General features: G+C 35.0%; 1 long non-coding RNA gene across 1 annotated transcript; it reads right to left on the bottom strand.

The window, feature by feature from the left end:
* Nucleotides 1-24: 24 nt before the first annotated feature.
* On the bottom strand, nucleotides 25-27,780 carry LOC123537318 (uncharacterized). The gene is made up of 5 exons (XR_008368041.1): nucleotides 27,551-27,780; nucleotides 15,327-15,498; nucleotides 13,738-13,939; nucleotides 13,043-13,155; nucleotides 25-880 (listed from the first exon to the last, which is right to left on the bottom strand). It is a non-coding gene; the product is annotated as an uncharacterized LOC123537318 (long non-coding RNA).
* Nucleotides 27,781-27,997: the final 217 nt, after the last annotated feature.

Genomic DNA, 27,997 nt, shown 5'->3' with positions numbered 1-27,997 from the left:
TAGAGAAGACATAATAAAGAAAACAACACTTCAAATTTTAATGCAAAGACTGCCTTTGTTTTGAGTGCCTTGGTTGTGAGCGTACATACAGAGTCGAAAATGAGCCAACTGGTGTTATTTTGCCATTGACCATTGATCAACTAACTGATGTTACAACAGTGTTTATGCCAAAATTGTCAGAAGACACTGAAAGCTAACTAACAAGGATCTTGTCAATTACAATGTCTCATGTGAGTGTGATGGAGCAAAGATAGAGAAACGTTGGTAAGTACAATATCAAAATTCATATTAATGCTAAGGTTCTAAATGCCATAAAATAAATTGTAACATTATTGTGAACATCCTGGTGTTGTTCTTTTCAGTATTTTATCTTAAACCACAACTTGATCTTTAATGTTTAATGTCTATTTCACTGTCACACTTGAACATCCTTTAATGTTACATTCAGTAAGTGTTAATGTCAATCATGAACCATCAAATTTGCACTTGATCTTAATATTTTTAATGTCTATTTCACTTTCACAACTGAATATTCTCCAATGTCCTGTTCAGTAAGTTTAATAAATTATCTTCATCTTTGTATCTTTCCAGCTTGTCAGTAGACCCATGGTAGCATTCAGTCTGCGATCAATCATTACTAACAGACATATATCATTGATAAGTTATTTCTCTGATTTTTTTTTCTGACCAGAGAGAAACAATGCTCGGAATCTGTGCTATTCAACACTTGACTCGCACTGGTATTCTCGGCTCTTCCATTGGCTGCCAGGAAACAGCAAGAAACTTGGTCTGATCAGTACATTCCGTCTTCATGCCACGTCGACAGTCAATGACTTCGTGAAAAAATTCCATGGGAAGCAGCTTCAAGCAAGGGACACAACTGAAATAACGCAAGAAAATTGATACACGATTAACAAACAGGTTAGATTTTTGATTCAAAATATTAGTCTGTGGCCCACATGTGGAAAACATTATATATATATATATATAAAGTTTTGATTTTATTGTAAAGACTTTTGTGTTCATAATCCTTGCCTCATACGTTCAATGTATACCAAGTCTTCTAAAATGTCGAAATATAACCCTAAAAGTTAATCGACCGTTAGCTTAATCGCCTGTTAAAAGTTTCAAACAACTGGGCCCAAATGGTTACTCAATTTGCATATAAAAGTATAAGCATGTTTGTTGTTTTCTGTTTAAAAGTATTTATAAATATTCTTGCATGACTTAACATACATTGCCAGTTCATAGTTCATGCTATATGATCATGCCAGTTCATAGTTCATGCTATATGACCATGCCAGTTCATAGTTCATGCTATATGACCATGCCAGTTCATAGTTCATGCTAGACCATGCCAGTTCATAGTTCATGCTATATGATCATGCCAGTTCATAGTTCATGCTATATGACCATGCCAGTTCATAGTTCACGCTATATGACCAGTCCATATTCAACAATTGTTTACTGGGTTAATATGTCCAAATATTCTAAAACAAAACTGAAAATTAATTTCTGGTGTCACGTAATGATTCACATCTTGAATAGCTCTGTCCTTTACAGGCAACAGATTTGACTATTGATTTGCAAGTCATTTAGTAAGTGTATAAGTGTATAATAGTCGTAACAAATTTGTTTCATATGTCTAAATGCAATCTATAATATAATATAATTAGGAAGGTATAAAACAACAGCTGTCAGATGACAGCAGGGCTCGACTTTTCAACAGCCTTGTTAATTGAATTAATGTTAAAAGTTGAAAAGAGGGCAGAATTTTTTCAAAATTCAATACAGAGTTATGAAACCTGTAGAATGCATGTCAGCTCATCACAGTGGACAATTTATTTATTTATTTGGGTTTTACGGCGCACCAACACAGTATAGGTTATATGGCGCCAAACAGGACTACAAGTTTTGGTTTCATATCTCATTTACATCGAAATAAAAACATGAGGTATGGAATCACAGTGGACAAGTGTGTGAAGTTTCAATTAATTCCAATTAGTGGTTAATGAGCTGCTAGCTTACATTAACAAAAGCTTTGCCAGTAACAACTTTAACCAAAAAATTCCAAGTTAAAAAGGGACATAACAAATTCAAAACAAAGTTATGGGGATTGTTTCTCCTGGTGTCAACTTTGATAGTAAATAATTATTTAAAGTTTCAAGACAGAAGTGTCGATAGTAAGACAAGTTATTTTGACTTTATCAAAAATTTAACCAGGTAAAAATTCAAACAGATTAATGGGAATTGTTTCTCCTGGTGTAGACTTTGATAGTAAATAACTATTTTAAGTTTCATGTCAAAAGCTTTGATAATAACAGTGATATATGACTTTATCAAAAACCTTAACCAATGACGAGATACCAGCTTACATACAGAAACAACCAAGTCAAAACAAGAGCGCTGCCAAGCGGGGCAATATACGCCCGAAGGGCTATATCAGATGATGGGAGCAAAATTTAAAGAACTTGACTGTTGAAGGCTAAAGGACAGGAACAACAAAAAGAAGAAATTCCAAAAAAAAAACAAAACATTCTAAGTTCACCAAAAAATTCTTACCAGGTTAAGTTATGTTAAAATACATCTAAAAATTGGATGTACCATCCATGTTGTACCACAGAAAAGTGGTCTCGGTTTTTCCCTACTGCCAATAATAAAAAAAGTTTCAAAATAAGCTATTTATAGTTACAAACTAGAATGTGTCTGTAGGACACAGGGTGTGCCCCCCATTGGTACATTTGTCACAAATAAGGGGCAATAATTCAAATGTTTGCAGTGTTAATGGGGTTTAGCTTAAACATTTTATGAAAAGGGTTCATTATTCTAGGCCATATATGTTTGTGCTATGAGCATCACACACAAAAAATCAACTATTTTGGCTATTTCAAGGGCCATAACTCTGTAATAAGCACAAAGATTCTCAAGAAGAATGCCAAGTGTGAAAGGTCACATCATGATAAAGACTCTAGCAAGGTTTCATGAATTTACATTAAATACCTTTTGAGCCAGGCAAATAATAGGCGAAAATGTGCATTTTTTTACGATTTCAGGGGCCATAACTTTAAAAATAGGGGGTGGAGCCGGCAAAAAAATAGAAGGTGTGCAAGTTTATATCATGATAAAGACTTATGCAAGTTTCCAACCATTTATATTAAATACTTTTTGAGCTATGTGCGTCAAAAGGTGAAAATGTGCATTTTTGACTATTTCAGGGGCCATAACTCTGAAAATAGGAGGTGGAGCTAGACAAACAAGAGCTGTCCGTAAGACAGCGCGCTCCACTATTCGGGAATTTGACAGTAAAACTAGAGATGCTTTTGAGAAAAGCGCACGTCTCCCACAACTGCCTAATCATCTAAATAGTAAGTCAGTCTTCATATACTGTTTACTTAAGGTAGTTCTGCATGTTTGATAAACCGGAAGTGATGGCGTCACGTCATTTTTTCCGGAAAACGTAGAATAAAGATTGGATTCGGCGTACGGAACAGAAAATCATTTTATGAATTAATTGCAACCTGTGATTTAATTTATTACAATGGCACTGTTGCTATATTGTAAAGTCAAAATATGATATTAAAACATATCACTCGTTAAAAAAATCAAAATAACGTCTTAAAATTAGCGTGAAATGCCCGGTTTACTTTAATCATGGTAAAATATCTCAAAAATAAGCACACGGACCTATATATTTTATTTCATCAAATTATAGGCCATGTCTTTATTTACAACTGTGAGAAGTTTCATCAAAATCTACATTGTAGAACAATTTCTATTCGCGAAAATGTTATTAAAGTTATGATTTCCCCATAGACTCCCATTATGAAATATTGCGTGAGGTCGCTATTTTTCAAATCAGTCTAGCAAAAAATCAAGCACACGACCCTATCTTTTTTATTTGCTTAATTTTCTATGTATATTCTGAAGTTTTGAAAAGTCAGTGTTTAATCAAATTCTACATTGTAGAAATAATTTCGATCCAAACGTGCAGAACTACCTTAATCAACATGTGCATGTGCTTTCATGACACCTAAAGGATGCCTATACTACTAGTAGGATAGGCGTCAATTTAGGGGTAAAACTGCACAAGAATTCTGAGTGTTTTTGGTAATGCAAGGGCAATAATTCCGAAGTGCCTAGGCCGATTTGGCTAGTTATCAAACTTGGCCGAGCACTTATTGGTAGACACATTTTGTTGAAGTTTGGTGAAGATTGGATGAGAAATGTTCGACTTAAGAGTGTGGACAAGCTTTGTGACAGACAGACACACAGACAGACTGGAGTAAATCAATATGTCTCCCACACCACTGTGTGGTGGGAGACATAATGAATATATGTCTGAACAAAAGACCTACTTTAAAAGGAAGATACACCAATGGGCATAATTCCAATAAATACACAAATTTGAGTTATTAGGATTGATACAACACATGTAGATGATGATGATAAAGATATATTTTAAGTTTCAAGTCTTTATCTTAATTATTGCGTTAAAGTAGTATCCAGAAAGCGAAGATTGCAAAAAAAAGTACAAAAGGGGCATAATTCTGTCAAAAACACAATTAGCGCTATGGGGTACGTAGCCACACATGCGGATGATTATAAACAAATACTTTTAATTTCAAGTCACTGTCTTTTAAAGTACCAAAGATATGTCTATAAACAAAGCTTTCAAAAAAATTTAACATGAAAACTAGAGATGCTTTTGAGAAAAGCGCATGTCTCCCACAACTGCCCCTAAGAAAAATGTCTAGTTTCTCTATAGATGGTTTAGACGAATTGATCCAATTAGATGGTCTGGATGAGTGGATCCAATCAGTAATTCAAGGGCCATAAATAGCCTGGGCGGATTTGGCTAGTTATCGAACCTGGCTAAGGTCTTATGGCCAAACACGTTTTGTTCAAATTTGGTGAAGATCGGATGAAAAATGTTTGATTTAGAGAGCGGACAATTGTATAAAGGCGGATTTTTCGGTAATTCAAGGGCCGTAACTCCAAAATGCCTAGACTGATTTGGCTAGTTATCAAACCTGGCTGAGGTCTCATGGTCAAACACATTTTGTTCAAGTTTGGTGAAGATCGGATGAGAAATGTTCGACTTAGAGTGCGGACAAGAGTAAAAAGGCTGATTTTTCGATAATTCAAGGGCCGTAACTCCAAAATGCCTGGACCGATTTGGCTAATTATCAAACTTGGCCGAGGTCTTATAGTTAAACACATTTTGTTCAAGTTTGGTGAAATTCGGATGAGAAATGTTTGAATCAGAGTGCGGACAAGAGTAAAAAGACAGATTTTTAGTAATTCAAGGGCCATAACTCCAAGACGCCTGGACCGATTTGGCTAGTTATCAAACGTGGCCGAGGTCTTATGGTCAAACACATTTTGTTTAAGTTTGGTGAAAATCGGATGAGAAATGTTTGACTTAGAGTGCGGACAAGCTTTGTGACAGACACACACAGACTGGAGTAAATCAATATGTCTCCCACACCACTGTAAGGTGGGAGACATAATAATTTGAAATATAACTCCTTGGTGACCTTGACCTTTGGTATAATGGGCCAAGCCCTTACACATACTTTGTTTGTATACTGGACAATATTTATGTGAAGTTACAGTAAGATATAAGCAATAGTAACAAAGATATGACAGAAAAACAAAGGTTGCCGAAAAACTTTAACCTTAAAAATAACCCAAGTATAACACCTTGGTGACCTTGACCTTGGGTATAATGGGCTCAGCCCATAAACATACATTGTTTGTATAATGGACAATGTTTATGTGAAGTTACATGACAGAAAAACAAAGGTTGCCGAAAAACTTTAACCTTAAAAATAACCTAAGTATAACAGCTTGGTGACCTTGACCTTGGGTATAATGGGCTTAGCCCACATACATAGTTGCCGAAAAACTTTAACCAAGAAGGGTCAAGCCGACGCCGACAACAGGGCGAGTAGTGGAGCTAAAAATTGGAGGTGCGCAGGTTAATATCATGACAAAGACTCATACAAGATTTAATCAATTTATCTAAAATACTTTTTGAGCTAGGTACGTCACAAGGTGAAAATTTGCATTTTTGACTATTTCAGGGGCCATATCTCTGAAAATAGGGGGCAGAGCCAGACAAAAACTAGGAGGTGCACAAGTTCATATTATGATAAAGACTCATACAAGATTTAATCATTTATATGAAATACTTTTTGAGCTAGGCGAGTCACAAGGTGAAAATGGGCATTTTTGCCTATTTCAGGGGCCATAACTCTAGAAATAGGGTGCAGACCCAGATTAAAAATAGGAGATGCGCAAGTTCATATCATGATTAAGACTGATGCAAGGTTTCATGAATCTATATCAAATACTTTTTGAGCTAGGTGAGGCAAGGTGAAAATGTGCATTTTTGACTATTTCAGGGGCCATAACTCTAACAAGAGGGCCATGATGGCCCTATATCGCTCACCTGTTACCATTGCACTTGAGGACAAGAAGGTCCTCAGAAAAAATATCTAAGTCCACAAAGGACAGGAACAACAAATAGAAGAAATTTAACCAAAAAGAAAAAAAAATTCTTACAAGGTACAGATATGTCAAAATACACCTAAAAATTGGAGGTACCATCCATGTTGTACCACAGAAAAGTGGTCTCGGCTTTTCCCTACGGCCAATAATAAAAAAGTTACCAAAAATAAGCTATTTATAGTAACGTAAAAGGGAAGTAATTAAAAAACTTTTTATTGTAAGTGAACAAAAGAAGGATCTGCCAAATAAATCTGTTGACATAAATGAAATTTCAGATCAGTATCTTCATTAGTTACGGAGATATACCCATTTTAATTTGAAATAAAGGGAGGTAATTTGACATAAAATCAGTCCATAGTTATCTACCCTGATTTGCTCAGTCCAACTAATAACAATAATGAAATTTCAAATAAGTCCTATAAGTACTTACTGATATAAATCCATTTTGATTACAATCAGGGGAGGTAATCAGATATAAAATAACTCTGGAACCTACGATTGGATCTGATTTGTCATGGAATCCAAGATTTACTGTTGTTGAAGATATTTTGGAAGTTTGTATCAAATAAAACCATAAATGAAGTATAGCCAATTTTGGACCTTTAAGGGGCCATAACTCTGGAACCCATGATGGAATCTGGCCAGTTCAAGAAAGGAACCAAGATCTTGTGGTAATACAAGTTGTGTGCAAGTCTGGTTAAAATCAAGTCATAAATGAAGCTGCTATTGTGCAGACAAGGTCAAAATAGCTAATTTTGGCCCTTTCAGGGCCATAACTCTGGAACCCATTAAGGGATCTGGCAGGTTTAAAAAGGAACCGAGATCTTATGATGACACAAGTTTTGTGCAAGTTTGATTAAATTCAAATCATAAATGAAGCTGCTATTGTGCAGACAAGGTCAAAATAGCTAATTCTGGCCCTTTCAGGGGCCATAACTCTGGAACCCATAATGGAATTTCACCAGTTCAAGAAAGGAACCAAGATCTTACAGTGATACAAGTTGTGTACAAGTTTGGTTAAAATAAAATCATAAATGAAGCTGCTATTGTGCAGACAAGGTTAAAATAGCTAATTTTGGCCCTTTCAGGGGCCATAACTCTGGAACCCATAATGGGATCTGGCTGGTTCAAGAAAGGAACCAAGATCTTATGGTGACACAAGTTTTATGTAAGTTTGATTAAATTCAAATCATAAATGAAGCTGCTATTGTGCAGACAAGGTCAAAATAGCTAATTTTGGCCCTTTCAGGGGCCATAACTCTGGAACCCATAATGGGATCTAGCCAGTTAAAGAAAGGAACCGAGATCTCATGGTGATACAAGTTGTGTGCAAGTTTGGTTAAAATAAAATCATAAATGAAACCACTATCGTGCAGACACGAAATTGTTGACGCATGCACGGACGGACGGACTGACGGACGAAGGGCGATCACAAAAGCTCACCTTGTCACTATGTGACAGGTGAGCTAAAAATAGGGGGCGGAGCCAGACGAAAAATAGGAGGTGCGCAAGTTCATATTATGATAAAGACTCATGCAAGGTTTCATCAATTTATATCAAATACTTTTTTAGCTAGGCGTGTCACGAACTTCGGACGGACGGACAAGACAAAATCTATATGCCCCCCCCACCACTCATGAGAGGCACAAAATAGGAAGTAATTCAAAAAAAAAAGATATTGTAAGAGAACAAAAAGGGATCTGCCAAATAAAAACAACAGCACTGCAATGCATAGCATTTGACCCTTCAGTGTGACCTTGACCTTGAAACGAGTCATCAAAAACATGCGCTCTGCACGTCGCCTCAGTGTGGTGAACATTTGTGCCAAGTTTCTTTGAAATCCTTCAAGCAGTTCAAGAGTTACAGAGTGGACACAGCAAAGTCATAATATGACCTTTCACTCCCAAGTGTGACCTTGACCTTGAAGCTAGTCATCCAAAACAAGCGCTCTGCATGTCGTCTCAGTGTGGTGAACATTTGTGCCAAGTTTCTTTGAAATCCTTTAAGCAGTTCAATAGTTACAGAGCGGACAGAAACACTCTCATATGACCTTTGACCCCTAAGTGTTACTTTGACCTTGAAATGAGACATCCGAAACATGTGCTCTGCACGTTGTCTTGGTGTGGTGAACATTTGTGTCAAGTTTCTTTGAAATCCTTCAAGGGGTTCAAGAGTTACAGAGCGGACATGAAATTGCTAACGGACGGACTGACAGAGGGACCAAAACATAATACGTCCCTTTGTGAGCTATCATAGGAGACAATGCACTTGACTACTTCGATGCTGAATAGCGAAAAAACTGGCATAACTAGAGTGATTAACACCACTGATGTGGATTATGATGTTGGACACCAGTTTGAATCAGTATAATCTATTTCAAGTAACAGCAGGGAGGGTTCTGCATCTAGTCACACTTAAATATACAATGTCACTATGAGCAAGTAGTAGTACAGTAAGTATTAAATGAATATCTTATGTAATGAAGATATTGGACTTCATCATAAAAACTTTAATCTAATTTCTAAGTTAAATAGGTGCATCATTCTGACAATACTGCAGGTGGAGTTACACAGCCTAACATACTATTGAACATTATCATTACTAACCAGTACAGCATGTTTTAATTGAATATTAATTAATGAAGAAAATATTGGACTACATAAAGCCTTGACTAACTCCGATGCATAAGGCCAGGGCAAGTGCAACAGCCCTCCTTTTTCTTTGAATACTGTAGGCGTACATTTATTAGCGCGGCAAAAATTTAGCGCAAACGCAATTTTTGGTGAAATATCTAATAAATGCGTGGACGTGAATTAGCGCTCTCGCGAGACCGCTAATTTCTAATTTTAGCACTGTCCGAGATGAAGATCTCGGAGATTTACGGAGATTCACGAAGATTTTCGGAAATAAACTTAACCGTCGGTAATTTTTATGTAATGTGTTTCTGCTGTAATTATACCTCATACTGATTATGAAATCAATTTTTTTCACTGTCAGCGGGCTAAAGAAATTACGAATTATTTGAAATTATTTACTTAAGTGTTTTTGCGATTCACTGCAAATGTATTACTGCGCCGGACGAAAGGTAACTCTAATAAACAACGGGAGACAACTTAGGTGTCAGCACGTGTACGATTTTTAAAAAAACATGTCGATGATTATAATTTCTTATCAAATAATGAATCCTATTCAGATATTCGTCTTTAATATTAGAAAATTATTAATTTCTGTGGACATTTGTCAAATAATATTACTTACAGTGGACTACTTTGCGCATCAAACTGGTTTCCGCTTCAGTTGTGAGGCACTTCTGTTATGCTTTTTGACAACAATAACAAAACACAAAATGAATCAATAAAGTCACTTATAAACTGACTGCTACTTAAATCAGTGTAAGTAAAGTTGTTGTTACAACATTATACATGTTCGTTACGATATGAGATAAAGTTTATCTTGAACTGCATAATCCATTAATTACGTTTAGATGATACTGCATTTACAACTTATTTGACCCCGTTTTTTTACGTGAATGACAGCATTCTCGTAAAACTTGTGCAAACAGAGTTATGAAAAGTATGGTGGAGAATTCAAGGACAAATTATAAATGACATTAAAGTGAGGATAACTGTATATTCGTCCAGTTTTGATCATTGACATTCCTGCTGTTTATTAGTAACTTTTGTGAACAAGATTAGAATGTTGCTTTTGCACATATACACATTGATTGGACCTCTCAACCAAATTTCATACCTTATTTTAGGGATTTTTAAGACAATACATTTTCAAAAGTTTGTTGAATGTGTTTTGATATTTAAGTGCATTGTAGTTCATGAATACCAAGTTAAAAATTAATAATGGCAACATTTCTAGGCCTTTATTGTAAGCCACTAGACTTCTGTAACGATAAATGTTTAATGTATTAAGGGGAATTTACTCTTTTAGTTTTGTAATGTGGCATTCCTTGACCACCGTATCTTTTCTTATGCACTACTTTGTAAACAAACTAAATAATGTGTTTTAGCTCACATATGCGAAATGAAAAGCAAGACAGTGAACTTATTTCACATTCTTTCTTTAAATTAGAATCTGTAGGACATTGATAAATGTTTAGACAAAGTGAAGCACTATTATTTTCGCACCAAAAAGTCTTAATTGTTGACTTTGAATGTACACAAGAAGTCTTACGTAATTCAACAATAACTTTCTTGTTTCAGTTTTTCTCATTTTTATTTTAGTGAGCAATCCTTTGTGTACTTATAACAGTTGAAACAGTATTCATTTCATTTACCAAAACCTTGTACTTTTTTGCAGGTAAATTTTATAACACCCCACCCACTTTTTTCTAATTTCAAAGTATGCGTCCCCTTAAAATAGTAGCAAGCAGTGTAACTAGTGCAAACATTCAAAGGAATTTATTTGCAAAAGTTCAAAGAAAACATCATCAAATGAAAATGTACATGAAAATGCTTAGACAAATTAATGCGCGAACATGAATTAGCGCATGTGCGACAGCGCTAAAAGCGCTGTTATTAGTACACCGCTAAAATAAGTAAGCCTACAGTAGTCAAGCTAACAAGAGCTGTCAGATGACAGCGCACTCGACTATTCGTAGAATTGATTGAAGAATGAGGTCAAAATATTTCCAATGATTTTCAGACAAAAGAAAAAATGGATTAAGCAAAAAATGTTCCTGTACAGTGAAACACCGCTCGCTCGAGCATCGATGACTCGAGTACCCGGGCTCGCTCGAGCAATTCATGTGGTCCCGGCCGATTTCCTTCTATTTTATATGCGAAATTACCACGGCTGGGTCGAGCATCGATAACTCGATCGCTCGAGCATGACATCTGGTCCCTGTGTATTAATTTACTCTTTGTTGCTTCTGGCAAACTCGAGCAGAGGTGTCAAAATTTTGCACACTTTCGGTGGTCAGAATTTATCGGTTAATTAAAATTTTCCACACACCATGAGAATTGCGTGGTCTATTCCGCGATTATCCTAAATGTTTGTTTGTCGGTATATTTGATCTGATAATGAGATTAATTATTGATAAAAGGTTGAACAAAAGTTTTATTTATCAGATACAGATAAATAACTGATTACTTAAATCTTCTTTTCTGCGGGATTGAGAAGACAGTCATGAGATCTTAATATTTTAATCAGCAGTTGTTTGCATGCAAGTGAAGGAAATAATATAGCCTTTTCATAAAATTGAGACGATAATTTTTATATGCACTTGTTGAAAAATAAAAATAAACCATTTACAAATTACGTATTGAAACGTCTATCATAGACAACGTTTGTAATACGTTGTTTTTTCAAATGTCACAAGCATATTATTATTACGCATCACCATTTAATCTGCAAATGGTCGCGATGACAATTGATATTGGTAAAACAAACAATATTCTTCTTATGTTGGTCAATGTTTGGGTCGCTCGAAACCATGGATAACTCGAGCATTTTGCTCATCCCCTTGCGACCTCGAGCGAGCGGTGTTTTACTGTATTTGTGGATTTCGATTAGTCTTGCACTAAATGGCAATGTGTGACCATGATGGCAAAGATGTTATTAAGTTATATGTTAGGCAAAATATGGACTTGTATGAAAAATTTAACTAATTTCCAAGTCCAGAAAGGGCCATAATTCAGCCTAAATAGTTGTCAGAGTTATGTACTCTTGCCTACAGATGGAAATCATAATGATAAACAAATGTTTAAAGTTTAAAAGCCATATGTCAAATAGTCTTGACAAAACATGGACATATACTAAAACAGAACCAATTTCAAAGTTCAAAAAGGGCCATAATTCAGCCAAAAAAGATGACAGAGTTATGTACTCTTGCCTATTGATAGAGACTATAATAATGAACAAGATATAAAAGTTTCAAAGCCATTTGTCAAACACTTTACACAAAATATAAACTGGTACGAAAAACTTAACCAAGATTTCTAAGTCAGAAGGGGCAATAATTCAGCCAAAATGCTTGATGGAGTTATGTACTCTTGCCTACAACCGGACATGGTGATGGTAAACAAGTGTTGAAAGTTTCAAAGCTTTATCTCAAAAGACTTTTGTCAAAATGTAGACTGGTACGAAAAACTTAACCAAGATTTCTAAGTCAAAAAGGGCCAATAATTCAACCAAAATGCTTGATGGAGTTATGTACTCTTGCCTACAACTGGACATGGTGATGGTAAATAAGTGTTGAAAGTTTCAAAGCTATATCTCAAAAGACTTTGTCAAAATATGAACTGGTACGAAAAACTTAACCAAGATTTCTAAGTCAAAAGGGGCCATAATTCAGTCAAAATGATTGACAGAGTTATGTACACTTGCCTATAACTGGACATGGTGATGGTAAACAAGTGTTGAAAGTTTCAAAGCTTTATCTCAAAAGACTGTCAAAATGTGGACTGGTACGAAAAACTTAACCAGGGTGTGATGCCGACGCCGTGGTGAGTAGGATAGCTCTACTTATTCTTCGAATAGTCGAGCTGAAAACACAGTAGATTTCTGTAGAACTTACATGAATTAGCCGATACTTTATCCATCAGTTTGGTCTTGGTTTGCAGGAATGAATCTTGGAACAGGGGCATCTGTATTATGTTGGCTATGACCTCCATGAACCCTACAACAGATCTGTAATTCAATATAATTATGTACACACATTTAATGATTTAAACAATTAACATTGTTTTATTTCCTCAAGGTGTGCAATTCCATTTTTTAAGTTCATGCAAGCTCTTGGGATCCACTGTGTTTGACAGATTTTTTTTTAACTGTTTCACTTAATTTTCTCACACACACACACATATATATATATAAATATTTTCAATGTATAATGTAATTTCCACCTGGCAAATAACTAGTCATGTAGCTTGGCAAAGCTGCAATGTAGCTTTCATTTTGAATATGTAATTGAGAAAATCCTATCCTCACTGGCAAAACTAATATAGAGGTAACTCACAGGAAGAATGATAATGTCTAGGTTTTCAGTAAGGTATGTTCTGGTTCCCGTTCTGACACCTAGGTCATGGCCATGTTGATTCTCAGGACAGTAGACTGAAGTGATGGCAGACATCAGAACAACCCAAATAAGAGAGGGGCTTAAAATGTCAATCAGCTGACCTGCCTTGCCATTTGTGACTTTTGTCTTTTATCAGCACTCAGTCCTTAAAGAGATTCTATTCATGCAATGTGTAACTTAAACATTCATGTTACCTGAATTATAGTGTTGACTGTACAGATGTGGTTCAAATGAACTCCAGAAAGTTCCAGACAAGATCCAGCTGGAAGTTATTCAATGCTAACTCTGTCCCACATGGTAGTTCAGCGTCTATGTTAGCTGGTCTGATGTTGCTTAATTGTTGTTGTTATAGTTTTATTCATCAGTCATTTTTGCCCGTCTCTGTCTGCGCCAAAACTAAATGAAATGTATGCAGAAAGTAAAAGCATGTCAAGAACTACCACGAATAATGTGTTTGCAGGAGTTATGGTTTATGCACACTGCAGTTCCTTATTCCTTACCCTGATAATTTTCTATATAGAACTTGTCCATATTCCAGTCTGGACAGTACCATTAACTGTTAAAAGGGGCGCTTACCAAAACTGACTGAATGACGAACAGTCTTGGTCATGATCAGACTTCATGGATGTGCAGGCTGATCATGATCTGCAGTGGTTGCAAAGGCAGGATCAAGTGTCCAGCATTGTAATTAAGGTTTAACTCGGTTCTCAAACACATAATGTCATGTGAAATTTAATTATTTTCAAAAGTTTCAGGCATAATTTCTACAGGGAATATCTTTATTAAGTAAGCAAAGTTGAGTTACGGTTCATGTACACTGCCCTTAATCTAATGTCATCTTTTAGTGTGTGAAATTTTACCAAGTTCTGTTTGAGGGGCCACAATGACTATGCTGTAGCTGCTGCCTTTTTGTTATAAACATAAAACACGTTACTCTTTAGTTAAATTCTGTTATCAATGATGGTTTTCTCTTTTATTTTATACTCTTCTGTGAAATACTGAAATTTATCAGTGAAATAAAATTGATATTTTCACTGTTTCAAACAGTGAAAATATCTTTTTTATTTTTAACTGGTACGGAACTACATTTGAATGCGAAATGATATGAATTATAAATGATAGGAAATTCCTTGAAAAATATTCTTCAGTAAAGGTTAATATGTTATAAACAAGAGCTGTCAGTGGACAGCGTGCTCGACTACTCTCAGTGCCTGATAGTATAATATAAGCAATGAGTAAAACTTTAACATTACAATAAGCATATTCCAAGTCGCAACGGGGCCATAATTCAGTCAAAATGCTTGATAGTGTTGCCTCCTCCTTTTTACAGACTGGGGTCATGATGGTAAACAAGTATGCAAAATATGGAAGCAATATCTCAATGGACTTTGAAAATATTTGGGGTGGTACACAAACTTTAACATTTATTCTAAGTCGAAAAGGGGCCATAATTCAGTCGAAATGCTTGATAGAATTGCTTCCTCCTTTTTACAGACTGGGGTCATGATGGTAAACAAGTATGCAAAATATGAAAACAATATCTCAATGGACTTTGAAAATATTTGGGGTGGTACGCAAACTTTAACATTTGTGTGACGCTCATTAGGCTTAATTTCTATCCATTTAACTGTTTCGCTGAAGAAATTTCTATCCATTTAACTGTTTTGCTGAAGAAAATTTAGAAACCTGCAGGTTTATTCTATTTTATTTAATTATTATTATGACAACGATATTTAATATTTTAGTGCAAATTCCGAGGACAAATATTCTAACTATTAATTACCTTAAAGAAAATATACTTCTGAACAGAAGGCACCAGCAGTAGAGGTCTAGAAGATTGAAGGCAGGGAACATACAGAAGGACTTGCACCGTATCTGGCTCCCTCACTGTCTCTATTAAAGGACTGGCACCATTTCACATTTCCATGGGAATACTAAAGTCTCTGGCTCCCGAGCTTGTAATAAGAAAAAAGCCAAAACAGGAAAAATTGAACTTGAAAATAATTTCATGTTAAAAAAGCTACTTATAAATTAATAAGGCAAGAATTTAATATTGCAGAAGTGAGCTACATGAAAAACAAATCTGACAATCTGGCCTGTCCTGGTAACGGAAGGCAAAAATTCAAAAGAAATCTGAAAGAGAGAAAATCCTGCCCGTTCCTGGCAGGCCTTGAACCTGAAAGAAATAAAATCCTGCCCAATGTATGTTCCGTCCAAGTAAAACATGCATTAGAAGACCTGGGCAGGGTATGGTCCTGAAATAAAGAAGAAATCCTTGCAATCCCTGATTTCCGTCTCTCTCAACAAAGGAACAACTATCATCTAGCAACCCACCGGCGAGAATTGAAGACCAGTTTTCCCCATTAACGCTTCCCATCTTGCGGACATATTGACACCGGGTCCTCGAAGGTTACGCAAGGTAGTCTTGATCAACAGTTAAGGGATCTGCCAGGCCTTGAAATCTGAAAAAAATATTCTGCCATCCCTGTATGTTCAGCTGTCTTAGGCAGACTTTGGACCTGAAAAAAAAAAAAATCCTGCCTACCTCATAGAGGTGGTCCTAGCAGCAGGTCTTGACACTGAAAGAAATTCCTGCCGACTGCATGTATGGACGGGACATACAGTCAGTTGTCACTGGCAGGCTGTGGACCTGAAAGAAATAAAATCCTCACAATCCCCGATTCCCATCTCTCAAAACACAAAGGAACAACCTTCATCTAAACACTGCCGGTGCAGAATTGTAGACCAGTCACTTCCACATGTTTTCATCTAGCGGATATATAGACACCGGATTATCCTCGATGGCAACGATGATATGTCTTGATCAATAGTTAAGGGATCTGTAAGGCCTTGGCAGCTGTAACAAAAAGCAACTCTGCCAATCTTTTGAAGCAGCATCTCCTCCTCAGCAGTCTGGAAGATTGGCAGGAAAACAAAACAAAACAGAACAACAAGAGGGCCCTGAAGGCCTTGTATTGCTCACCTGATCTAGTTTTTACTGTAGATAACCTGGTGCCTTATTTGGCCTAGATTTCATAGAGACAAACAATCTGACCACCTCCTATGTAAAACAGGTAGATCATTAATCAAGTTTTTCAATGATTTGACCTAGTGACATTCGGAGTGTAAATGTCATTCTATAATTTAACCTTGTGACAAAGATTTTGACCTAGATAACCAAGTTTTTGAACTTTACCTAGATTTAAAAGAGACAATTATTCTGACCAAGTTTTATAAAGACCATTTAGTAAATGTGTCTTTGCTATGATTTGACTGGTTGACCTAGTTTTGACCTCGAGCAACCCAGTTTAAATTTTATCCTCATTTCTTATAAAGAAAATCATTTTGACATTGAAACAGTTTCATAGTGTGGCCTCTATCCAAGATGACCCATTAAAAAACTTGAGATTTTATCAAGGATTCTGACCAAGTTTCATAAAGATTGAGCTAAAACTGTGACCTCTAAAGTATTCTCAGTCAAATTCTTTATGATGCATGACACGCAGCGCATGATGACAGATGACGGACATATGGTGATCACAATAACTCACCTCTTAAAGACGGAAAAAAATTATTCAAAACTTTACACTATTAAATAAATTTTACACAAATGAAGAGGGTCACAATAGTGCTAGATTGCTTGACCAAGTTTTACTATATTAAACTAGAGTGTAACCAAGATTTTTCTGTGATCCAACTTTTGACCTCAAATGATTCAGTTTGAACATTCCTCTCACTAAATAAGGTTATAGGTTGTATCAGATAATACCTGGTGGATTTTAATACAGATGAACCAAATTTAATTCACACCATTCAAAATGGTTTTATTCCGGTTACCTATAAAATTTGGCCTCTGCCTTGGTAAAACTTCAAAATTGACCTTGTGACCTACTTTTTAACATAAAATTGCCAAGTTTCTATTTTGACCTTAATTTATAGGGGTAGAAAATACCTCTTTACGGTGTTAACATTGGTTTTCTATGATGTTTAACCACATGACCTACTTTTTTACCCACAATGACCAAGCTTGTATATAAGATAGGTAAAGGTCTCCTGTGTTGTGCTAACAAGGATTTTTTTTATGATCTGACCTAGTGACCTAGATTATGATCGATGACAAAGTTCATACTTTTTTAGGATAAAGTAATATAGTAACTATACATTATGACAATTTATGCTAATTCTAGGGCTTGGTGATTTTTGGAAAAACTCTTGCATTCATTCAACTCATTTACCTGGCCACTTAAACATTACATATTATATATCAACTTTTAGAACCATTGTATTTTACAAAATTATTCCTTATACAGACATTGCAAATGATTTTCCTAAATGCCAATTAATTTCAGTACATTTAATTCATAAAGAGAACATTTTTGATAAACAATGCCGAAGTTTTAAAAAGTATAATATTTCAGTTACATTGCAAGAAATGCCACATTAATAATACAAACTGTCAAGAAAGACCTTTTTGGTAGTATTACCCACAAAAATTTTGATACAGCAATTTTCTACCTTAGCAATCTTATTAATTTTCTTCTTGACCTTGTAACCTGGTAACCTTGTCAGTACTAAAGATCCCTGTTTGAATTAAATGCATCATAAACCAAAATGTATTCACTTTCAACAGGACTGACTTTCATACCTTAAATTTACTTTAAAACACCAGCCATTGAGTATAGTACAAATACTAAGAAATAGCAACCAACACTTCACTCCCTTGTCAAACATTAATTTACCAGAAACAACTTAAGTACCAAATACATATACAAATCAAATTAATTCTAATTTTAAAATTCTCTACTACGAGAGATGTCAAACTTGCAATTTTGACTAAATCAAGAGTCATTACTCTGGAATTTTTTTATATAAAATGACCTGAATATTCAGTATGATTGAGATCAAAGAACAAAAACTTTACTAAATAAATAAAGACAACCCAGTATCAATTGGAAATTTTGACTAATTCAAGGGGCATTACTCTGGAGATACTGGTCTTAACTTAGTGATATTGACCTTTACTCTGATTTTATTGGCAATTGCAAACTATTCTGTAGCAGTGTTTATGAGATCAAAGAGCAAATACTCTGTTCAGACATCATTAGTTTTAGAATTTTGACTAATTCAAGAGCAGTGACTCTGGTGCTAAATTATGAAACTTGACCTAAATTATATAGAAACAGTGTAGTTGAGATCAAAGGGAAGTAAAAAGTGAGCAGAAGACGGTCATTTTTTACAATTTGACAGTAAAGGATAGAAACTGTGGAGAAAATGGTCCAAAAAGGCTACTTGTCAAATTTAGTCTAGATTGTTACAGAGATACAAACTAACAATTTGGTGGTTAAAAACAATGTAAAGAATATCCCTTGGTTCTGGGACTAGAACTTAAGTAACCAAAAGCAATGATTTTTCAAATATTAATTTTTGAAAACCATTATATTGCAGAGCTTAAAAGCTTAAAAGTTTTAAATTGCTTAGAAAGGATTCTATCAAACAGCAAAAACTCATAAGGGCTGAACTGTTTTGAATTTATTTCTGTGGTAGGCCATTAAAGTGAAACTGCTTCTTCATAGTTACCATATTTCCATGATGATAAACCAGTTTTCTAGTTTAAATATTTTTGTAATTAAAAGTTGCTAAATATTAAAACACTGAAAGACTAAGGTCAAGAAGAACAATAGCTAGATGAAAAGCTAGCTGGCTGTATACAACCATACAATTTAGCAGCTTTAGCTAGCTTGATGGATGAAATATACAACCTGGTAGCACACAGGAGAGCTACTTAGATTTAATGTATAGCTAGTATAAAGGAGATGTTTTTGCGGAATGTAATATACTGCCAATAAGACCTATAGGATATTGGAATATATAGGCTATAGGCTTTAAGAAGCAAAGAATGTAAAGTGCTCCCTAGAAGAAACATGGGCTGGCTGGCTGTATGCAACATCTTTCTTGGTAGCAGCTTTGGCTAGCTTGATGGATGAAATATACAACCCGGCAGTACATGCGAGAGCTAGATATAATTTTGGCCCTAATGGCAGTAGGGGATAGGCAGCTAGAGACAGGTGGATGTGATAGTTAGAAGAAAGAAATATATACCCTAGTAGCATCATGGGGGACACCATGGGATAGCTAGATAGGGCTAGGTGGATGTGATAGAAGATATACCCTAGTAGCATCATGGGGGACACCATGGGATAGCTATCTAAGGCTAGGTGGGTGTGATAGTTAGAAGAAGATATATAGACCCTTAAAGTAGCATCATGGAGGAACACCATGGGATAGTTAGTGAGAGATAGGTGGATGTGATAGAGACACTGTAGCAGCATAGGAAAGGAAGCTGGATGGGAAAGCTAGCTGAATGAAGATACAAGCACAGCGAATAAGCTGTATTGATAGAAAAGCAATAGAGTAAAATAAAGAGAACTGATCTAATCTTTCAGTCTTTAAATATGGAGCTTTTTTAAATACTTCATTTAATAAATTTTATGCTGAACTAATTTCATATGGATTGTAAAGACAAGTCATGAAATATGGTAAACTTAAAAGTAAACAATACTTATAGTAACCTGCTTAAGCCTGAGCTTAGGGCCGCATGAGCGGTATGACACATTTCATTAACTCTCAAAACAAAGCATTCAAAGGATCTTCTACATTCATTTTTTTTTTTTTTCAAATTTTGAACATATTCATTTTAAAGACTAAAATGGTGTGCAGTATGAAACTGCTCACTGATCTTTATGTAGTAAAAGATTCTAACTCTGCACTAAAATGGTTATTCCCAAATCATAATATCCTCTTAAGACATATAATAATGTTTAAACTAAATTCAATTCACCAATGTAAAACCTTTTTCTGTGATCTTTTTCACCACATACAGCTTCATTAAACTTCATGTGTAAGTACTATATTAACAATTCTATGTTGAATAAAGAGATATGGTAGTCCCAATTTATTTGAAAATATAAAAAGAATGTAAATCATACTTGAAATACTGCCTATTTGACCTTTCACCACGTAAACTTGACCCTACAATATATACTAAATTGACTGGACATGACTGAAAGTTGCATGATGAAAAGAATTTTGCCAAGTTATATAGGTCTTTTTTTGTGTTAAAGATACGGAATGTTCATGAAAACCTGACCTTTGATCTCATAATATGACCTTGACACTGACCCAACATGACTGAAAGTCATCCTACTTTGGTAAAACTTATGCAAACTTCTATCAAATCTTTTAAACAGGTAAAAAGATAAAGATTTTGCATCTGATCTCATCATACAACCTTGACCTTGAACTGACATGACTTTAAGTGGCCTCATTATCATAAAAAATATGTACTAAGTCAATACTAGAATTTTATTAAAACTCAACATTTTATTTTCAGCACAAAGTAGTGAACTGTTGGTATTTATTTCATAGTACAAATTAAACCACAATCAATAAATATTGCCAAAGGTGTTTTTCAAAATACTGAAATTCTGTCAAAAATTTATTCCACATGTATGTAGCATCTGGCTACTTTCCACACAATTTGTAAAAAGCTATATATGTATATATATGTAACATTTTAGGAAAATGAAGACCTGAATGTTTTATTTTTCTTTTAGCTACAATTTTGCTAATAGCAATATGGTTTCAAATGATAATCTTACAGATTTGAATACAAACACTTTTTCTTCCCGACTGCAAAGACAGAAATGCTCTATCAAAACTTTACTTCAATAGTTGCTGAATCAGTTTATAAAATATATGTTGAAATATATGCTCAGAAATCAAAACTTAAAGAAAGGTATCTTTTTACCATTTGTTTCTTAAAAGTAGTTCCCAAGATAGATTTCATGACCTGACCTATACGTTTAAAATCATGCAATGCCTGTGAAAGATATAACATTGAAAATACAGTAAGTTCCTAAACTGAACATTAACAAACAAGTATATATACCATATCCCCATATTGCCCCTATATATATATATGTGTGTGTAACACTTAAAAATCCTAATATATACTAATGTTTTGACTTTCTGAATAAATAACAAAATGTATAGGGTGGATAGGTCAGAAATTGAATAAATACATGATACATTTGAATGTGGCAAACAGGGCTGGAAGTCGAATGAGAAACAGACTATACCTAATGCTGAAATACAAAAGTTCAGTATTAGTGAGTAGCCACTATTTCTTTACCTAGTCCTACCATATTCCAAACAGCTAAGTTTTACAAATTTGTATGACAAATATGCTGTATTCTGATATTAACCAGTAGCAAGCAATTATAGTGAGCTACAAAGTATTTTCAAAAGATGACCAACACTATAGGAATTTTGACTAAACATGGGAGAAAGGTAACCTTTTTTGAATTGTGGGACAAAATCAGCTGACCTGTAACATAAACAACATTCCCTAACAAGAGCACCGCCTTGCGGGTGCTGACGCTCATCTGATTTTTTTTGTGTAATAGAAATATTGTCCTACCCATGATTTTCTAAGTCTAAAAAGGGCCATCATTCTTGCAAAAAGCAGGATAGAGTTATGTTTCTTGATGTACAGTGTCCACTTATGATGGTGAAAAACTGTTGCAAGTTTTAAAGCAATAGCTTTGATAGTTTATGAGAAAAGTTGACTTAAACATAATACTCAACCAAGAAAATGATTTTTAAGTCCAAAAGGGGCAATAATTATTGCAAAAATCAGGATGGAGTTACGCTGCTTGCTGTACAGGGTCAGCTTATGATGGTGAACAAGTGTTGCAAGTTTCAAAGCAATAGCTTTGATAGTTTAAGAGAAAAAGTTGACCTAAACATAAAACTTAACCAAGAAATCTGATATTTTCTAAGTCCAAAAGGGGCCATAAATCTTGCAAAAAGCAGGATGGAGTTATGTTTCTTGCTGTACAGGGTCAACTTATGATGGTGAACAAGTGTTGCAAGTTTTAAAGCAATAGCTTTGATAGTTTAGAATAAAAGCTAACCTAAACATAAAACTTAACCAAGAAAACTGATTTTCTAAGTCCAAAAGGGGCAATAAATCTTGCAAAAAGCAAGATGGAGTTATGTTTCTTGCTGTACAGGGTCAGCTTATGATGGTGAACAAGTATTCCAAGTTTCAAAGCAATAGCTTTGACAGTTTGGGAGAAAAGTTGACCTAAACATAAAACTTAACAAGAAATCTGATATTTTCTAAGTACAAAAGGGGCCATAAATCTTGCAAAAAGCAAGATGGAGTTATGTTTCTTGCTATACAGGTCAGCTTATGATGGTGAACAAGTATTCCAAGTTTCAAAGCAATAGCTTTGATAGTTTAGGAGAAAAGCTGACCTAAACATAAAACTTAACCAGGCAACGCCGACGCAGACGCCGACGCCGACGCCGACAACCGCTCAAGTGATGACAATAACTCATCATTTTTTTTCAAAAAATCAGATGAGCTAAAAATGAATGCAAAGTGTCTTTTAATGCAGATATATGAACCAGCAGCCAGCCACCCTGTTCCCTTTATCAAAGACTTTCAGTATTTTTGAAAGATGACCTATACCCTTACCTTTTGAAATTTTAATGGCATTTTTGTCAAAATAGTTAACTACCTAAAACTGAAAACACCAATATACACATGTTACTTTACAATTTCTCCATATCTGCTATAAAATCAGCTAAACAATTACAAAATTAATGCTCAAAAATAAACGACATTGTCCTTAAATGCAATATTTAAACATGAACCAGTAGCAGTATTTCCCCCATGCATTTCGAATAATCACAAACAGATGTTATGTAGACAAGCTTTCAAAAACCTGATCTTTTATATTATATACTTATTCTTTACAGAATCTAGTCCCTTTTAAATAATATTTTGTAACAAATATGTTGCCAAAAATAAATAAATCTGTCCTTAAAAATTTATTATGATTTATTCATAGACCTTTACCCAGTACCTCTTTGACATTTTGTCTTAGGTAAGTATTGACCAGAAACCGTTTCGTTTTTTTTTTTATTACCCTGTGACCTAACTCCAGTATATCCATTAATACAAACTGTTTAAGTTTGCTTATACACACAAAGTTTGGTGACAAGATTTTGTTTTAATAACTGTTACAGTGACCTTGACCTTGAGCACAAAAGCCCCAAATACATTCCAAGCTAGGTCATGCTATATTATATGCAACTCCAACTGGTCAGAATAGGTCATTCCAAATAATCTTACTGACCAGAAGTTTTTTCCAGTTTTTAGTAACAGTGACCTTGATCCCTAACGCCTTACATACTATATTATAAAGCTAGATCCCCATAATATTATATACTAAATGCTATACGTTCCTCTTTGTGCCAATATCTGTCAATACAACCAAAAGTTTACTAGGAAAGCAACACAGACCTGAACCAAATGGCCTCAACTAGCTACACACCAGGTTTGGTGACACTATGTCAGTCTGGACATAAATTATTAACCAGCAGCCCCAATCGGTGCCGTTAGCCCCATTCTTTAACCAAATCATAAACCGAAACCTGTTACTGGCCAAAAACTCTTGTTATTAAAGAAAGCTAGGTCTAAATTTATTTAAGTTTACTACACACACTAAGTTGGTGACAAAAGTATCAATTTGACCTACAACACAGACTGAGCCGGCTTGTCAGCTCACCTTTCTACGGCTTGTCAGCCCACCTTACTACCGTACATGTGGTCACCAGGATTTTCAGAATTGCAACATGGAAGTGATAATGATTCACTAAAATCCATTGCATATTAAACAGGATTTATTATATGATGAATCTGGACAAAGTGCTGTCATGTGTGACCTAATATTTGAGGAACAGACCAGACTCTCAACACATTTCATTATTAACATTTTTTAAGTTTCAGTATTGTTACCGAGACACAATATAAGTACTAAGTAATTAAATGAATGTGTATAATACATGTGACCTTGTCTGTGACCTTTAGATTTGATTACTGACCAGACTATCCTACACAACATAACATCATGCTGAACATTTCATTTGAATTACTTACATACTAAAGTAGACTTATGAAAATGATTGAAATTTAATGGTACATTAAACTCAATTTGACTTGGAACTTTAGTGCATGCAGGGTGTGTGCAGGGATGCTGAACAATGCAGGAGAACAGTGCAAGGGAAGGATGCAAACGAAGGATAACATAAAGTCCCATATCAAAATTGTAGTATAAAGTACCTTAGAAGATTCTAGAACCTTAAAAATGATAATGTTACCAGCAGATGTACATTATGCAAAAAGTCTGCCCTCCACATTTTACCAAACTGCATTAATTTTGAAATTTCTAGAAAATTATTAGAAAAATTTGTCTGCCCAAAATATGTTAGAAAGTGTAACAAATTTGGAAAATATCATTATTAAGATGGAAAGATATTAAAATGCCAAAATGACTGGTTTTTAGAGAAAACTGGTCGAGAGCCTGATGATCCGTTCCAAATTAAGACAATGGCTTTTGGAAAGACACTAACTGGTTCAATGCTTTTCCTAATTAACCTTTTATAGGATACTGGTTCAAATATATTATTTGTAAACCAAACTGACCATTGGGAGGATACTGGTTCAGACCTGACCTGATTTTCCAAGGATACCATAAACCATATTGACTATTGACAGGATACTGGTTCAGACAGACATTGGTTTTCCCCATTAACGTTTTAGACGATTCCAGTTCAAAAATATTGCAAACCATGTTGACAATTGAATGGATACTGGTGCAGACCAGTCATTGGTTTTCCCAATTAACCTTTTAGAGGATACCAGTTCAAGTATAATGTAAATCATGTTGACAAGTTTACTATTGAGAGGGTACTGGTTCAGACCTGGCAATGGTTTTCCTATTAACCTTTTACACATACCAGTTCAAATATATTGTTAACCAAGTTGACTACTGAGAAGATACTGGTTCAGACCTGACACTGGCTTTTCCTATTAACCTTTTAGAGATACCAGTTCAAATATATTGTAAACCATGTTGACTAGTGAGAGCATACTGGTTCAGATCTGACATTGGTTTTCCCAATAACCTTTAGAGGATGATAGCTGGTTCTAATCTATTGAAAACCAAGTTGACTACTAGAGGATACTGGTTCAGACCTGACACTGGTTTTCCTATTAACCTTTTAGAGATACCAGTTCAAATATATTGTAAACCATGTTGACTAATGAGAGCATACTGGTTCAGATCTGACATTGGTTTTCCCAGTTAACCTTTTAGAGGATGATAGCTGGTACTAATCTATTGAAAACCAAGTTGACTATGAGAGGATACTGGTTCAGACTTGACATGGTTTTCCCAATTAACCAGTTCAAATATATTGTAATCCAAGCTGGCTATTGACAGTATACCGATTCAGACCTGGCACTGGTTTTCCCAACTGACCTTTTAGAGGATACTGGTTCAGTTTCATTTTAAACCAAGTTGATTATTGAGACTGAGAGATAACTGGTTCAGACCTGATATTTCCTAATTAACCTGTTAGAGGATACTAACTGGATCAGTTTTATTGTAAACCAAATTGTAACAACTGAGAGATTACTGGTTCAGACCAGACATTGATTTTCCCAATTAACCTTTTAGAGGATACTGGATCAGTTTTATTGTAAACCAAATTGACTACAGGGAGATTACTTGTTCAGACCTGACAGTATTTTCCCAATTAACCTTTTAGAGGATACTGGTTCAGATCTAATGTAAACCAAGAAAATGTCTATTGAGATGCTGTTGGTTCACAGCACTGACATGTTTTTCCCAAATTAATGTTTTAGAGGATACTGGTTCAGATCAATTGCAAATCAAGACAATGACTTTTGACAGAGTATTGGTTTTAGAGCTACAACATAATTATTTTTATCCAATTAATTTATTTAGAGAATTAATTTTAGAGTATAGGCCTACTGGTTCATTTCTCTGGCAAATCATGATGTTGCATTTTATTTTTCAGATAACTGATTAAGTCCTGACACAAACAAAGTACTAGACTTCAAAAAATTTCATCATATAATCAGGATATACATGTGTTATGCAAAATAAATAAGTTATGGCCCTTTTCATGGTTCACCACATCCAAATATTTTGCCACTGATAGCAAACAAAGCTGTTTCGCTTTTTCTTTTCTTTTTTTTAACAAGCCTAAACACTTGATGACAGTACTTCTTATAAATTAAGATGTTTATGTATTAAATCAGCAAAGCCACCAAACCTCCCCTTTTTGTATGTGACAAACAGAATGATGTTCCAGGCAATGAGATGAAATGCAATGGCCTTAAACTCTATCTCGATGCAAGCCTTTGGATATTTATAATTTTATTTCCCCTTTTTGTACTTTGACATTTTTGTAACTTTGTAACTCCAACAAATAAAAACAGAATTCAATTGCACCGAATATTTTGACAAATAACAATGAGATAGGTTAAATGCAATGTGCAAGAACCATAACTCTGTATCGAATACAATGGATATATCTTCTCCTATACTTTCTTCATACTCAAAACTTATAGATATAAAATAGAAAGATCCAGGTATCAAATAACTTGGTAAAAAGGTTACAGCCCGTACAAGATCTAACATGACCTTTGACCCTAAAACTTAATATATCCTTGACCTTTAAGAACAAAAACCTGTATCTTACTGCAAACACTTTCAAATTGTGGCAAACATTTATGCCAAATAAACAAATATTGCTCTAGCAATGGACAGATGTATAATGTACCTAACAGCCATTTTAATGATATGTTGACCTTACTGCAGGAAGACTTGAAAAATAACAATGAAAGGAAATATTATTTTGTAACCATACTGCATTGACAGGAAACTGGTTCAAGCCCAACACATCATGACACACTGATTTATCACAAAAAAATTTCTTGCAAAAACTGCTCTAAAGATAATCTGGAAAACTGTAGCATGTTGATATTAAAAACACCTTGGACATCAAATAAAAGTCTAAAAAGCTAAACTTAATTAAACATTCCTTTTTTAAAATTAATTTTACCTTCCTTCCTGTGTTCGTCCTTTGTCCTCCTTTGTCCGCCAACGACTACCTACAACTGACTGAGAGTGAACACGAGTTCACGCGCAACACAAATGTCACGTGATTCGCTCTTCGGACAGATTTCTCTACACATTCACTAGCCGTTACCTGCTACACAATGATTACAATTCAACCGAACATGCGGTGTTGTCTAGCGACATAATTATCATATTGTGTACGACACTGTTCATTTTTCTAAACCACAACTTAGGTTTATTGCGGCTAGTTTCGAAAGAGTGCTACTGTCAACCTTATGTCAACCCACAGCTTGAATACTGTTCCTCTATATGGCTCCCTTGGCACAAATCCCTCACATACAAAATTGAACGAAAGCAACGAACTGCAGCTTGATACGTATGTAACAACTATGGTCAAACAAGCAGTGTCACCCAAATGCCGGCAAACCTC

Source organism: Mercenaria mercenaria, chromosome 17 (assembly GCF_021730395.1).
Source record: "Mercenaria mercenaria strain notata chromosome 17, MADL_Memer_1, whole genome shotgun sequence".
NCBI classification, from domain to species: domain Eukaryota; kingdom Metazoa; phylum Mollusca; class Bivalvia; order Venerida; family Veneridae; genus Mercenaria; species Mercenaria mercenaria.
Note: the sequence above shows the minus strand (reverse complement) of the source record. Positions and strands in the feature narration are given on the sequence as shown.